Genomic DNA, 12,027 nt, shown 5'->3' with positions numbered 1-12,027 from the left:
ACACAAGTTCAGGATCCCATGTGGCAGCAGGGGTGTTTTCTTACCTGCATGCAAATCGGAGTTGTGTGTTTGCTTTTGAAGAGGGTGAAATGGTTTAACACTTGGGGTGGGAAAAGACTGGAAAAGCGTTCTGGATGAGTTTTGTCCCCTGCAACTTTTTCTGTCTGTAATCCCTCCGTGAGCAGCCACCCTCCCACACTCCCCTCCTTCATGTAAAAGAGGACGATTTCTGGCCTGTGATGTCTGAGTGTCTCAACTCAAGTTAAGTTAAACCCACACAAATGTACCCGGCCCTGGATCCCATAAGAGCCCCAGGAAAAGTAAGTCGGGTTTGTGGAATTCAGCTCTAGCCTTTGCATCCCTCTGCCATTTCCCTTCCTTCTCTCTCTCTCTGTCTTTCTCTCTCTCTATTCCTGGGGAAAGCTCACAAAACTCAACAGTCAAAAAAGCGAGTTAGCATTCTGACTATTGGAATACTAGTGAGCCCAGGAAGCTTCGTTTCTTCTGCTTCCAGGGAGGTCAGTTGAGAATCTTTCAGGCACATTCTGTTACTCTGGAAGGAAGAGAGGGTGTATACAGGGCAGGCAAGGCCCTGCAAAGTGTCACTTCCGTGTCACTGTGACAAGAAAATATCCTTTCCTCCTCCCTCCCCTCTCCCTTCGCAGCCCTCTCCCTAAGAAATTTGTTTTGAGGGATTTGACAATCTTGCAGATAAAGTGCCTGCCTCCTGCACTCGGTTGATCATTTTCCCTCATGGCTGACCGTAATTTCTTTGCTACTCTTAGCGGCAGCTCTGTCCCTGCTGCCCAAGGTAACGGGTGAGGGAGGGGACTTTGCTGAGGTGCCCTGAGCTGGCTGGGGAACATGGACCTTCCCCCTTCCTTCATGGATTCTGTAGTGGCAAAGATTAGAAAGTAAAGGGAGTTTTTAAATTTTTTTTTAAAAATTAAATCTGCAACCAGCTGAACTCTCGATCATTAGTGGATTTTTTTGTTTTTTATTTTTAAGATTTTTTTAGGGATGTGTGTGCAGGGGGAAGGATTAACAAAATAATTCTAGGCAATATGAGTGACAACTTTGAGCATTTTGAGCCTACTTGGCCAGGAATCTGGAGCCATTTCGATCTTTTTAGATGCTTTTTTTCAGTTGTTTAAGGGAAAGGTTTAAAGGGAGGGGAAGCTGGGAGGAAAAAGAAAAGTGAGAAAAGCAGAAAGGGAGGAGGAAAAAAAACTGGCCCAGTCCCATCTCGAAGGTACAGAGAAAGTTTTTTTAGAGGTGGAGAGAGGGAAAACCAAGGCTGTTATGTACCCTAGGGATACAATTTTAGTGGGAATGGAAGATCTGAGTGGTAAGGGAGGCGCAGTGGCCTCCGGGGTCTCTCTGTTCCAGCAGTTGGGCGGTTGGCACCTCAATTTGAATTGCTGGGTGAGTAGTGGGGTGTGTGGTGTGTGTATGGGGTGTGTGTATGGGGGGATGTGTGTATGTTTGTGTCTGTGTTTATGGTATTGACCATTAAACCTACGCTTTTTTCCCCCCCTTAATTTAGATCATGGGAAGGAAAAAACAAAACAAGAATAAATGGTCAACTCAAGCTATGCCCTTTCTTTGAGTCCTTTTCACAGCAGTTTTTTGGGGAGGGGGAGAAAGGGTTAAAAAAAGATGGGGAGGAGAGAAGTCTGACTTTCATCACAGTTCTTACACTTCTATGGTAAGGCAGACCCTGTTCCCCAAGTACGGGTGAGCTGGAATCTGGGAAGGGGTGGTACGGTTTGGAATTTCTTCTAACGAATAATTGTTTTCTTCACCCACCAGGGTGGGCTCCGTCGGAAGAGAGAGAAGGAAAAATGACATTGCCTCATAGAGGAGCAAACTTTCAAAGCTTGAAAGTTTTGAGTGATAAGGCTTTAACAGTAGCAGGGCTGTGTAAACTGTGTATTTTGGTTTCATATTTAATGCTAACTTTCTGTTGCTCCGTCTTTAGTTGTCAATCTCCAGATTTACATGCTGGCTTTTTAGGGCTGTGGTCTTGCTTGTGGTATGTTTTGTAAACTTAATATAAAATGTGTTTTGGAAACACGAGCAAGAGCCTGATGACAGCTCATTGTGCTGTTAATGATTAGGGAGAAGGTCCTTTTGCAATATGAATTTGGGATTTAGGGTCCATTATACTCTCTTCAACTGTGTGGTGATATCTTTTTTTAAAAATTATTATTATTATTTTTTGAGACGGAGTTTCACTCTTGTTACCCAGGCTGGAGTGCAATGGCGAGATCTCTGCTCACTGCAACCTCCACCTCCCGGGTTCAAGCAATTCCCCTGCCTCAGCCTCCCGAGTAGCTGGTATTACAGGCACCCGCCACCATGCCCAGCTAATTTTTTATTTTTAGTAGAGACGGGGTTTCACCACGTTGGCCAGGCTGGTCTTGAACTCCTGACCTCAGGTGATCCGCCCATCTCGGTCTCCCAAAGTGCTGGGATTAGAGGCGTGAGCCACCGTGCCCAGCCGGAGTGATTATCTTTTGCCACAAGCTCTAAGGGTACTCTCTTGAATTTGGAGGCAATTCCTTAATTACTTTTGTTATTTGTGGTGTTATTGTATGACCAAACAGAATAATCTGCAGTGGTCGATAAGCTCTTCGATCCAATTTTGGGGTGAGAAGGAATGAAATATACCATAGACTTATGTTTATATTTTCAACATCATGAATTAAATTCTGTGTGTCATATTAAAACACAAGATCATAGATAGTTCTCTAGTTGAGCGTAAAATAATGATGGGTGTAAATCTTGGTTTTCCTTTCTAGCTGTGTGCAACTTTTTGGTTCAATCTAGGATTGTGTAAACTGTCAGGAATGGTGGGGAAGATAGTGGAGGCTGTGTTGTAAATGTGTACGTTGTGTTACTGCAAATATCACACCCAATACAGTCTCCCATGTTAGGTTCTAGACCCTAGTTTACTCAAATTACCTGCGTTACTTCATAGTGGTCCTGTTGGCTTTGGTGAGAGTAAACCACTATTCTTGATGTCTTATGAGAAGGGAGTTCCTTTGAAAATGTAAATTCCCGACTCCAGTGATACAGATATTATGATCTCTGTATTGTCACAACAGGCTGCTGCATGGGCATTTTCTGGAAGCAGCAGAGCCGGAAACCTTGTATTCTTAGGGAAACCTCCCCTTTGTGGTTTGGGGTTGTTGGGGACCTGGCTGAGCTGTGTAATAGAATTCTTTCCTTCTGCAGTATTTTGGAATGTGATGAAATCCTGACATGCCCTCCAGATTACATACTTCTGCACACATTTGAGGATTTTTGAAAAAATTCAACTTTGCCTGGGTCACTCCCTTGTTACCTTAAACTTGCAACACATCAGCTGGAGATCAGAGGGAGCAGCAATTGTGTTTGCCCTCCTTGTCCCATGGTGACTCTGTGTCATTTTCACGCGTGTCATTTATTCTGGCTGTAGATGCCCGTTAAAGGATGCCCATGTTTGGGATACTAACAAGGCAGGATAGAACGGAACGATGCAGTTCTGCCTTTGTGTTCGTCTTCCTTTTTGTTGGTCTTTGCTGAATCACAGAGTTTGAGCATTTGTGTTTGTTGAGCCACATGAGTGGAAACGTTTGTTCTTCTTGGCTTACCTCCTTTTTCTAGGGAGAAAATTTACCTGATCAGCGAAGGAAACAGCTGTTTCTTGAGCTTTTCTCAGACTCCATGGAGTAGGCATGATTTTCAAATGCAGACTGAGATTCGAAAGTTAGGCACAGGGTATACAAGAAAAACAAAAGACCTTTTTATGCAGCTGTTCCTTGTAAATAAATTAGAAAGTTGATGTCAGATTTTGTTCACTACTTCTTTCTTTAATTCCCCAGGATGTGATAACCATTATGCTCTTAAAATTTACTCTAAATCAAAATTGGTGATTTCCTTTCCATTATATTTAGGAATCCCTAGATTTGGGGTTATTGTGTTTGGTGGCGAGGGGGTGGTCTGGAAATCATTATTATTTGTTAAAAGTTGTTTTGAATTTGAGCTTTTGGATTTCTTCATTTGGGATAGGTTCGGTTTATTTCTGGCTCGATTTTGAAGATCTGCTCTCCTAGAAACAGCTGTACTCTCTTACCCAATTCCCAAACATTCTCTGCAAACTCGGGCACTTAACAAGATTGATTATGTTAACGCTAATCATTTAATACCCAAGTAGTAGAGAAATATTTGGCGGGAGGGTGGAGGTTGCAAATTCCTGGGAAATTACTTAGGGGTGAAGTGGCTGGTTCTTCATCCCTGAGACCTGGTGGAGGATTAGGACAGAGGGCCCCGTTGTGCCTGTCGCACTCCCTCGCTGACCTCCAGGTTGAGAATTTTGTGACGCTGCCGGAGGGAGGCAGAGGCAGGCAGGAAGAAAACCCTGGAAACTTGCTGATCAGGGGCGAGCCTGGACCGGGTGGGCTAAGACGTAAGCTTGCAAGTGTTTTAAAGGTTGGCTGGGGGAGGCACAATGGGATGTTTTCTTTTTAATTGGAAAATAAATGAGAATGAGTGGAAATAAATTATGTTTAATGAACTTAACTGGAAGTAATTGTTCAAGAGCCTGTGAATGCACAGCTTTGCTGGGTCGGGCCTTGGCTGCGGTTTTCACAAAGCCAAGCAGCTGGTACACATCTTTATTTTCCAGGTTCGAATGTTCCTTTATTCCTCCATCCCAACACCTCCAGCCCACCCACCACCTCTAACCCCCCAGCCCTTCCATCCTCCTTTTGAGGATTGAGAAAAGGTCTTTAAGAAGAGCTGAGCTTGGTCCTCTAGACCCTTCATGTTTGGCAGTCTGTTTGGTGTGTGACCAGCTGGGGGGGTATAATATAGAAAGGGCCACCCCAAAAAAGGTCAAGGACTTGAAGTGATCGAGTTAGTTCTAGGTATCTGCATGTGTGTGAGAGAATTTGGATGAAAACTGACTGCACGTTTCTCCTCTCCCTGCTTGCTCTGTTCCGTCATTTCCCAGCAAGAAGAATTTTAATGCCTGCGTGAATCCATGAGAAACTATGAGTCGGCAAAATTTCACAGACGGCAGGGAGAATCGTCTCTCTTCCTCTTCTTGCTGTCTAAATGGATTTGATTCCAGAGAGGCAGAGAGAGAGAAATAAAAGCCAGCTATTGATAATTTACAAAACAAATAAGCAGCACCCTTTCTGGGAGGCTCTCAGGGGTTGGAGACGCTCTAACTGCAGCCGGCGGGGGTAGGTTCTGCAGCAGCCCGGCCAGAGGATGCAGGCTGTGTACTGTGGCTGGCAGGGTGGGCTTTGCTTTTCTGCATCTCACAGGCAGATCTCTTTTCTCTTACCACCTTGTTTCTCCAAGTAAAACTCAACCCTGTGAAACCTTCTGTCTTTTATTTATTATTTCCAACAGGCAGTGCTGTAGCTATCGATAGAAGTCTTGTCCCGGGAAACAATCCACCATTAGCTGGGAGCAAGGCCTTAGACAGAAAGGAGCAACATTCAACTAAGAAAGGACCCTGGCCACGGCGCTGGATGGGTTCTGGCTAGCTGCGAGGGGAGAGGGGCACAGGCCAGGGTAAAATGCTCTGAGGAAGCCTACCCACCTGGGGCCACAGGAGGAAGTCATGACTGCTGGTGTTATTCTGTGTATATATAAGAGGTTTGCAGGATGCAAAAGCAAGTGTTGGCCTGCTGGGTTGGGATGGGACTGTCCATGCAGGCCTAGGCCTAGGTTGCACTGGCCGTGTCTCCTGTGGCCATCCCACCAGCAGAAATGGTTGCTAACTGCTGGGGTCATAGGCTGTTGGGGACAGGAGTGTTACCTTAACTGACTGTTCACCACCCTCACAGGCTGGAAAAACAGGACTAGTTGAGTTGCCAAAGGGTAGTTGATGGATAAGAAACAGTCCTTCCTTCATTGTGTCCCCAACCTGTCCTCTTCCCCAACTTGCCACATCTTCGGTGATGGGAAACTTTTATTAACGTTTTAATGGTTGCCATTGGTCTTGCTGCAGCCATTGTAAATGGCATCTGGAAAAATGCATAGAGGTGGACTATAAACCAATTTTTAAATGTAAACCTGGAGTGAATGGTGTCCCTTCCTGATGCTGATTTCAGCCCCTGGGAGGGCTGGTAAGTGAAGACCCCCAAAGACCTTCCATGCCCACCCTGAGGAGGGGAAAAGGCTGACAAATGCTCCTCTGTTGCTTTAGTTTTATTGTGCAGAGCTCCTAAAGGCACTTTCTGGCCCCATTTTGCTACTGCAGAAAGAGGCAGCAATAGGGGCGTATTGAAGAGGAGGGCCAAGGGAGACACCAGGGCCAGCAACGGCTCTATTTGTTTTCAGTGTCTGTTGATTAATAGGTTGCGGAGGTGAATGGCAAGCTTTCATTCCCTCTAGGTTGCCCACAGTTATAGAGGCTTGTGGGGTCGGGGTGAGAGGGGGACTAAGCAGAGGGATCTTAGAAGTGCCTTAATCAATCTTTCACTTGCCATGTTCCAAATGAGGAACAGCATCTGGATGGGTGTGTGGGCGCTTGGCGATGAGGGTGGCATGGCCAAGTTGCAGAGCGCTATGCTTAAGGGTTCTTGAAAGGTCAAAGGTCAGCCACAGGGGCGCCTCCCCCTCCCCATTCCCCCCCACTGTAGTCGATGAATACGATGAATACTTTGGGTGGAAGGGCTTTGTGTGCCTTGAGGGCTGTTAAAGGACCTTTTCTTTATGATTTAACTATTCAATGCTCAAAACCCGTGGAGCCTAAGGAACCAGACAGAGGAAAGCTTGGCTTTGCGAAAGAGCGATTTCTCCAGGTAGAAAGCATAAAGCCCTGAATAATTTAAAGTCAGATGAGGATTTTGGTTCCTTTTAAATACACATTGTTTACTTCATTTAATGGTTTGGTTTTTTAGTGGACTTTTTCTTTAGTTTCTTGTCAGCCCAGAACTGACCACATAAAGTGTTCTTATCATCTGAATCCTGCCGGGCTGAGATACTGCATGTTTGTATTTGAGAAGCAGAAACATCCTATTAAATGTCTTTACCCCTTCCATCCCCAGTCTTCCCATAATCAGCCAAATATGTAAAAATCCCTGCTAAAAATACTCAATGCCCTGTGGCATTGTGGCTAAGGCAGGGAACACTGAGGTCCTCCTAATTTGGGGTTTAGGGGCAATATTTGCTGAAAATGGTCTAGGATGCAGTGATTGGTAGGTGGGAGTTTGAGGACAGATCCCACCGAAAGTCCTGAAGCAGCTGTATCCAATGGGAAGGTTGGCCCGGGCTGATCTCATTGGGTGCATCTCACTAGATGAACACAGCAATTAATGCCATCCCAGTAATGCCAGTTTCTGCAGACTGGGAGAGTGTAGAAGTGGGGTGGTGGAGGCAGGCAGGTGAGGCTGCAAAGCTTAGAAACACCACTCTCTCAAGGCATGTAACCTGGAAAAAAAAATGTCTTTACCTGCTGCGTGGAACTGATAACAAATGCCGACTACTTCATAGGCTTGTTGTGAGGATGTCCTAGAATAAAGCATGTCATGCACTCAGCACAGAGGCACACAGACACAGAGCCCAAGGCACCATTAAACGGTGGCCACCGTGAGCTGTGCTGGTGTGGATGGTAGTGCTTCAGGGGTAGCAGCTGGTCAGTCCCCATCCTACCCTCATTTCATCTAGAAAAGTTGTTCTAAGCTGATGGTGGTGGTGTGACTTCGGCAGCTGTGGTATAACAGTTTTGAAATTATGTGAGTTATTCGTATGTGAGTGTTTGCTGTTTCTGTGGCTTGGAGAGTCCGTTGTCATCATGTTTTCAGAGTTCAGTACAGCAACGCAGGCTCTTCACACAGCTCTCCTTGACCATCACTACCATGACCTTGAACATTGGTTTGCTGTCACTGGCTGTAATGATTTTGTATCCCCACGTAGTTTTGAAGATGTATTTAGGTGAAATAGTTCCCGAAAAGGAACCTGGCCTTACGTTGAGCTGTTTCCCTTGCACATTGGGCTCTGTTTATAAAGAGATAAAAGAGGGAGAGAATAAGTACTGCAGGCTAATGAGCCCACCAGCACCCCCAGCATGGATAGTTGCTGCTAATTTAGTTGCCATGAGTACATTTCTGGAAGGTTTTCTATGTTGCAACCAAGTTACTTTTCATATCTAAATTTTCTTAGGGTGGTGCGGTTTTGAACACAATTCTTAAAGACCTCATTAGAGAAGTGGGAGGTGTTCAAAGAGAAGGAGAACCGTCCAAGGGGCATTTTTCTATTTGGATTCTTTTGTGTTTCCTTTATGACAGCTCTTACTTAAAGGCCCTTGCCCTGATCTGGAAGGGACCATGATCATCTCTACCTACCTTTTTTTTTTTCTTTAACTTTCAGCTCCTCTGTGGCAATCTCATTTATTGGCATAGTAAAGTGATGACTTTTCTCACAAGAGATATTAAAATATATGGATTAATTAAATACCACATTTTGAAGAAGGGTATGTGCCTGAGGAGAGTGCCACTAATCATCTAGAATGATCTTGCCCCATAAACAAACATCCTTACCTTTGAAATCAGGAGTGGAATCGTGGCTGTGTATCCCCCCTGTTCCGTGAATTAAATCAGAAGAGGCTAGAGGGACAGTGAACTGCGTCATCATTTGTATTCATCAGATTGCATTTTCAAAGCATCTTTGTATTGCACATTTAGCTTGTGCCTGTCACTGTGCTAAATGCTTTACTTGCAAGTTCTCATTCAGTTTTCACAACCCTGCGAGGTAGACACGATTCTCATCCAGAGTTGACAGAGACAGAAAGGAAGTCTGGAGAGAGGTCGAACAGCCAACCTGGTGAGGAAGAATTAAAACTCGGCTCTTCCTTGAATTCAGTTCTTGAATCACTGTGTGCAATGCCAGTTGCCCCTAAAACACTTTTAAAGGCACAGTTGTAATTGAGATAGCGTCTGCAAGCGTATTGAACTGGATGGTCCAGAAGGACCACTAAGCTCTGTTCTGTGATTCTAAGGAGACTACATTTAAAGAGCACCGCCGTTTACTTGAAGTTAATCTGTGATTGGCTTTGTCTTTCCCTTTGAATGCTTGCAGTTGCAATTTGGTGGTTCTTCTGCAGTTTAGGAGAATGTGCTCTCCATTCCACAGACTGGGCACTTGGGAGGACACAAAGTTCTAGAAAACATAGTCCTTGTCCCTAAGGAACTTAGGTATAGTGCGACCAAGAAGGGTGCACACACACCCCCAGCAATGGGCATCGTGTGATGTAGGAAGAAAGGGTTCTGGGGTCTGAGGCCGGAGAGACATAGGCATCTGCAAGAAGAAAATCCTTCCATCATAGAGGATTCCAGGTAGAGGCAGGTTGGATGGAGTGGCAATTAGTCCCTGGTTTTGGCAGGTATGACCACAGAGTTCTCCTCTCTTGCAAGGGAACCCATGAGCTTGGACAGAGAGGAAGTTCTATTCTTTCGCAGGGACCTGCCTGGCATGCAGTTGAGGTCAGAAGGGAGTAAGGCTAGTCCTAGTACAGGTCCCATTTTTTTCCCCTAAAGCCAGGCAGTACCTAAAACTTCCAGTTCCCTGCTGCCCCCACCACCCTCCCCCACCCCCCCCACCCCCATGATATAGTTTTGAGTGAACAGGAAAAAACTAGTTGGCTAGGCTCAGGTGTGCAAAATAATACCGGGAGAGGTGTTGGTAGCCAGAACACAGGGCTCCACCTTTTGTTGGAATTGCCTTCATATGTATATCTAAGAAGATGGAGACTTAACTCAGTTAATTTCATTATTGCCCAAACGCTATCTTCCTCTTTTATTGTAAAGTAGAGAAAGAGGGTTTTCCCCACATCTCCCCTTAATCCTGCTTAGAAGATGGCTGTGGGATTTGTGCTTCTTTACTGTAGACGGATCATGTCATTGGACAGCTTCTTCCTAACAATAAAAATAACATTAATAATAAACCACTGTAATAGATAATGAATAACAAACTTATCATGTGCTAGGTTCTGTGCTAAGCCTTTTCCTGGGTTCCTTAAGAACTAGGACTTGATTCATGATCAGAACCCATGGCCCTTTACCTCTGTGCTTGCCTGTGTGCGTGTGGTCCTCATGGCTGAACACAAGAACCACACACAGCACCCAGCAAGCAGGCCCAAGATGCTTGGGTCCTGAGCCCAGACCCCCTGTGAATGAATCAGGGCCTACTGAGAGATTTCCTGGGATTGGGGAATCTGAATGAGTGAAAAGCATCCTGGGAGATGCTTGACTCGGGGCTGACTGCTGCTGGTTCTGATGCCCACCACTAGCCCTTTCTCCTCCCATGTGCTGCTTCTCATGGCTGATGGTGGTCCTGCTCCCATGGCACTTGATCAGTCCTTCCACCCCTTAGTAATCATCTTCCCTTCTCTGGGCTATGGGTGGTTCTCCCCACTGGCCCTGGTGTTTTTCCACACTCACTTTAAACTGTCTGGAGCTGGTCTGCTTTCTTTCATGTCAGCGGGTATGTATCTTTCCAACCAAAGAGAAAACTTCCGGAAGGCAGCAACAGTCATTTGCCTTGCCTCCTAACGGTCTCCACTTTGTCCGTGTCTGTCTCTTTCCCTCCCTTCCTCTCCTTTTCTCTTTTCCCTCTCCACCTCAGCACACAGTGGGAGCTTCCTTGTTCCTTATTTCTCAAGTTGTCCTGAGCAAATCTTAGTCTTAAGGAATCCTTAGTGCCTGTCCATGAGGTGCCAGCACTGGCCGTGGGCAGCAGCCCTTCACCCTGGCCATGGCCTGCCCGGCCCTTCATGGCTGCCCCGCCCTTCATGGCTGCCCCTTCTATGGAAGTGTTGCTGGTTTCCAAAGCTCGGTCTGCTTTGGTGGCTTTTAACTTACTTGCTTTGATGCAGAATGGTAGCATATAACACAAAGCTCCTGTAAGCAACCTGCTAGCCCCTTTCTCCAAGAGTCCAGTTATACACAGGAATTGGTAAACCAGGCTGTTGGAAACGTTGACTTCTTTTTCTGTAGTTTTTTTCTGGGGCATCTAGAGAGAAGGCCTTATTTTTCTTTCCACACATAACCACAAAAAAGTTAAAAGCACTTTTTAAAAGACACTTTCCCCTCAATTACCTGTGGTAAGAAATGCTGTTCTTATATTACATTCCTTCCTCACCCATTTTTTTTTTTTTTTTTAAAAAAAGGACAAGAAGAGAAATAGTAAAGAGAACTAACTGCTTAGTGATCCCTGAACTCAACAGGCGCTAGTGGGCAGCACTAGAACCCTCGTTCTTTTCTTTTAATGCAATTCCTTTTCCTTGATGTTAATGCAAGTTGTGCCTTCCTAAAAGTAATAAAAGGAAATGAAGACACGTTCTGAAATGAAACTTGACTCTAATCCATTCATCATCTAATACTTGCCTCTTTATCTTCGCTGGTACCTAATCTGGTTAAATGTCCCTGTTGTAGGATTTTAGTGAAAATCCTCTATGGGGAATAGGGTTTTTTGCAATTGGATTACTCTCAGTAAATGGCCCAGTAGTTCGCTTGTTTCAGCTTAATTTTTTCTTTGTGATCTTGCTGGGCTAAGTTATAGCACAGCGTAGTGGAGTGGGGAGGGGTGGACTGAGCGGGAGGTGGGGGAAGGAGGAGGAGAATAATTTGGGAAAGCCTGGGCATAGCAACTAGAAACATTTTTAAAATGCTTTTCTTCCCCCCACCCTGCCCTCTGCTTCTCTCCACTGACCCACCCTTCCCAAACACAAAAATGCCTGTACTTTGTTTTCTAGAACTGCCCATTTCTAAAATGCATACCTTTTATTAGCCCAATTCATCATCATCCAGTTAATGTATTAGCGTTCCCGGATGACTTTCTAAGGAAATTCCTAATGAATCAGGGCTGCTGTAATCTGCATAAAATATGCAGGTGCTTGCCAGGCAGTTTAGAGCTTTCTGGTAAAGTTCACACTCCCACCCAAACTGTGAGTGGGGTTTTGCATCCATGCTGTCTGTGAAGGATTGTAACATGCCCGCTGTTTCTAAGGGCAGAGAGAGGATAGGA

General features: G+C 45.3%; 1 protein-coding gene across 24 annotated transcripts in view; it reads left to right on the top strand.

Annotated features, from left to right (window-relative positions):
- TCF7L2 (transcription factor 7 like 2) overlaps positions 1-12,027 on the top strand; it is a 217,980-nt gene that overhangs the window by 178,943 nt on the left and 27,010 nt on the right. The window lies entirely within an intron of this gene.

This window comes from Symphalangus syndactylus, chromosome 2, assembly GCF_028878055.3.
Source record: "Symphalangus syndactylus isolate Jambi chromosome 2, NHGRI_mSymSyn1-v2.1_pri, whole genome shotgun sequence".
NCBI lineage: Eukaryota > Metazoa > Chordata > Mammalia > Primates > Hylobatidae > Symphalangus > Symphalangus syndactylus.
This window is presented reverse-complemented; position numbering and strand designations above follow the sequence as displayed.